This window comes from Rattus norvegicus, chromosome 1 (assembly GCF_036323735.1).
Source record: "Rattus norvegicus strain BN/NHsdMcwi chromosome 1, GRCr8, whole genome shotgun sequence".
Classification (NCBI taxonomy): Eukaryota; Metazoa; Chordata; class Mammalia; order Rodentia; family Muridae; genus Rattus; species Rattus norvegicus.
The window spans coordinates 64,872,867-64,877,337 of NC_086019.1; the positions used below are offsets into that span (position 1 = coordinate 64,872,867).

The 4,471-nt window shown below is 43.9% G+C and overlaps 1 pseudogene; it reads right to left on the reverse strand.

The window, feature by feature from the left end:
* Positions 1 to 774: 774 nt before the first annotated feature.
* On the reverse strand, positions 775 to 1,487 carry Rpsa-ps16 (ribosomal protein SA, pseudogene 16; annotated as a pseudogene).
* Positions 1,488 to 4,471: the final 2,984 nt, after the last annotated feature.

The following is a 4,471-nucleotide window of genomic DNA, read 5'->3' on the forward strand; positions in this document are numbered from 1 at the left end:
ACTTAAAAGTGGGAAAATAAGAACTCTACAAATAAAGTGCTGGAAATGCTATTCAGGAAAGGCCAGGAAGTGTGTATAACAATGTAAGTGCTGGCTGCCACCCTGTTATCCTGGATGTCTGAGGACAGAGAGGAAGGACAGGCAGGAGAGAAGGAAAACAATGCTGTCCACATCTTCAGTGTTTGTACCCAACGCTGAGTCACTCTCTGGTGGCTGATGCTCGGACGGGCCTCTGGGGAGTTCGTTGTTGTGGTGGTGGTGGTGTTCCTCCTCCTCTTCCTCTTCCTCCTCTTCCTCCTCCTCTTCCTCCTCTTCCTCCTCCTCCTCTTCCTCCTCCTCTTCCTCCTCTTCCTCCTCTTCCTCTTCCTCCTCCTCTTCCTCCTCTTCCTCCTCTTCCTCCTCTTCCTCCTCTTCCTCCTCCTCCTCTTCCTCCTCCTCTTCCTCCTCTTCCTTGTCCTCCTCCTCTTCCTCCTCTTCCTCCTCTTCCTCTTCCTCCTCTTCCTCTTCCTCCTCTTCCTCCTCCTCTTCCTCCTCTTCCTTGTCCTCCTCCTCTTCCTCCTCTTCCTTGTCCTCCTCCTCTGCCTCCTCCTCCTCTTCCTCCTCTTCCTTGTCCTCCTCCTCTTCCTCCTCTTCCTTGTCCTCCTCCTCTGCCTCCTCCTCCTCTGCCTCCTCCTCCTCTGCCTCCTTCTCCTCTCCTCCTCCTCATCTGCCTCCTCCTCCTCTTCCTCCTCTTCCTCCTCCTCTTCTTCCTCTTCTTTCTGCTTCTGCTTCTTCCTCCTTCTTCATTCCTTTCTCAGGTGCTGGTGTGGCCTGTTCACCCTGGAATTCCTCCTTGGTCACAGCCTTCTCGGCAGCAGCCTGCTCCTCCTTCTCAATTTCCTCTGGGTCTCTGTGGAAGTAGAAATCAGGCCTAACCTCGCATGGGTGCTCATGCAGAGTACTTCCCAAGCCAGCATCCACCACATCAGACACACTGAGTGAGCTCCCTTGTTGTTGCATGGGTCCACATAGCGCCGGGGAGACTCTGTGTTAACACAGAGCAATGGCAGACAGGCTGACTTAAGAGGCCTCTGGGAGGGCCTGGTGGTCAGTCCGGGGATTAATCACCACTAGAAGCCCTGACTCCCTGAAGGCTGCTTGGATCTGGTTAGTGAAGGTCCCAGGTGTGAAGCAGCCAGCAATTGGAGTGGCTGCTGTGGCAGGAGCAAACTTTAGCACAGGTCGCTCACTCGCACACCAGCCAGTGTTCCTGGAGGAGATGACGCTGACGTCAGCAGGGTTCTCAATGGCAACAACAGCACAAGCTGCGAGCAGCGGCTTCTCCCAGGTCCTCTTCGGATTATGATGTAGATAATGTCACTTTTCCTTTTGTAGATGCACTGCTCCATCTAACAGTCAAGGTTGGTGCCACCTAAGTGGGCTCCTGCAGCAAGGAATTTGAGGACATCCTCTGCCTTCATCTGCAGGACGTCAAGGGCTTCGGACATTGTGTAAGTTTCCCTTTTAAGTTATGATGAGAACCAAGAACAATGCAGTATGGACCCACCCCCGGGTAGTGCAGAAAGCACGTCTTATTTCCATTAGATCTTCTTGTGCCTTCAGGTTTGCACATCTACCATAAACTTGGGGAAATGTATGAAATTCATTGAATGATAATTCTATGTTTGCTCATTCTCATGTTTTCCTATCTTTTTTCATGTTTCATGAAATTCCATGTCACTTTACTTTTACTTCTTAATGCTTTTTGCTCTGTCTGCATGACACCTGTACATTGACTTAAACTGCCATCGAAGATGGTCTAACCCCGTTTCCAATCTTAGGAGGTTTTTCTTTGAAGTGTGGTTGGCAGTGGATTAGGCACTAATGTTTGGTAAGATTTTAAAGTCTTTGTAAACTGCCCTTTTTTCATCCATCAGGAGAACTGTGATTTTTTTCTAAGTCCACTAACAATGTATTAAATCTTGCTCCAGTCTTGCCCTCCCAAAGCCCTCCAAGTCGTGTTATTTAGTTCTGGGTTCAGTAGGACCATACTTTATTTAGCAATTTTTGCATCTACATTCAGAAGTGAAATTAACCTACAACCCTTCTTCCACATTTTCATCTTTATTGCTTTGGCAACAAAAATTACAGCTTTGGTAACTAAGACAGACGTTTCATTGTTGTTGTTGTTGTTGTTTTTATACTATTTTACTATTTTCTATTTTTCAAAACAACTTAGAGTTAACTCTGAGCTGGGTTTTGTGAGAACAATAAGGTTTAATTCCTGTTGCAACTTCTTGAGTAGTTTGTGGGCCTCGGCATTGTGCTTAGTTTCTTGGGTTTTTTGTTTGTTTTTGTTTTTTTTTAAGTGCATCCATTTTGTCTACATTTATAAATTCATTAGTGTAGTTGTTCATAATATCCTTTGATTAATTCCTTATTTCTATTGTAAGTAATTGAAGCTAAATCAGCATTGTAACTGTAACTGAAGTTACTGTGCCTTCTCCTTTTTATGTTTAGACTCTATATTGTTTACTTGTGTTTGTTCCTTGTTGGTCTCGCCAGACATCTTACAAAACCCCACGCCTTTATTTTGTGGGTCATTTCTATTGTTTCGTAGGCTTTTTCTTCTCCTGTGTTCTCTCTTTCATTGATCTCTCTTGTATCTTTATTACTGATTTCCTTCATGTTCCTTGGATTTGCTCCATTGATTATTTTTTAAGTTCTTGACCTGACAGCTTAATTCATGTTTTATGCCATTTTAATTTTCAGACAAATATGTTTAAAACAAGGTATTTCCAAGCATGACTTAGCTATATTTCAGTAAAAGTCAATACACACACACACCATGTACATACACACATGTACACATACACACATGTACACACATATACACATGTACACACGTACATACACATACATGTATGTATACACACATACACACCACATGTACATATATATGCACATGTTTTTATCTACTTGTGCTGTGGTGGCAAGCAGCCACTCTTCAACCTTCACACGTGTATTTCTTGCATTATTTTACCATCACCTTCCTAATTATTTGTTTTACTGATGTGAGGTAGGACTTCCTTCTGTTGCTACCTTCCCTCCCTCATGGAGATGTCCAAAAGCCTCCCTCTACCTTAAACACAGTGTCTAAGTCAGGAGCCTGCCCATCTCAGCAGCTCCCACATAGCTTCTTCACTGTTTTGATGTGAGTTTATGGTACTTGTGTTTATCTGGGTTCACACTGGCCTGCAAGCTCATGTTTCCTTGAAAGCATCATCTGTAACCTGCCAGATAGTCTTGTTTGTTGGAGAACTGTGCCCAGGCTCACACCAAATTCCAAAGAAGGAGTTGAAAGAATGGTGAGAAGCAAGCTGCTCGCTTAAGGCTGGAGTCCTGGTCCTCAGCTTCAGCCACATCTTCTTAACCATTCTGTCAAACACACATCTTATTTATGCTTAATTCTTTAATGCTTTCCTTATAGGCTGTATAGTTGGTGGCGATGGCATTACTTGTTTGCTGCTCTTACAAACATACTATGCACACTGCTAAGCTTGTGCATCAGAAGGGAGCTCTGCAGCTTCCAAGGCATTGTTTCTCGGGTCCCATGTACCTAGCTGTGGCATCGATGCCTGACTCAGTCCAACCTTGGCAAAGAAGAGATAAATAGTTTTCTCATATGCACATACATTATGATTTATTTTGAGTAATTAAGGAGACAATTTTTATTATGACTTATACATCAAGTATCCCTCCAAAATTTCATGTGTAAGGTTTGGTTCCCAAACCACCATTGGTCAGAGATAGGGATTGGATTAGGAAAGTTTTGCCTGATAGGTTCATAATCCAACTAATGGCAACTGAGAGGCAATGAAAGGAGGTGGGACCTAAGCAGAGGAGGTGGGTCACTGGGTCACTAGGTCATTGGGTCACTGGGGCATACCTTTGAAGGATGTATCTTGTCTCCTGCTCTTCAGGACTTTTTCTTTCTGCTTTCTGGCTGTCATAAAGTAAGCAGTTCCTCACCCTTACCTCAATACAGCCAGGTGACCAAGGACTGAGCTTTCTGAAGCCAAAAATTTTTTTTAAGTTTGTTTGTTTATTAACATACCCTTAGGGTTAAAAAAGAGTAAGGTATTGGCTGTTGGTCTTTTCCTACTTGGGGTAGGCGTGTGTGTGTGTGTGTGTGTGTGTGTGTGTGTGTGTGTGTGTTTGTGGCAAACTTCACATGTGGTGATCAGAAAACAACTTATAGAAGTTGGTACTTCATTATACCATATGGTCCCAGAATTTGAACTCATATCACCAGACCTGGTGACAGGAACCCATTTCACAAGCCCAAAATAAATCCTTAAAATGTTCCTCCTTTCAATACCCCCTCCTCCTAAGGTATTTGTCACAGGGACAGAAACCAACTAGCTATCAAGAAAAGCATAGAGAATTGTGACCTGTAAACTGACAGCAGCTCTTGCCCTTGTCACAGCTT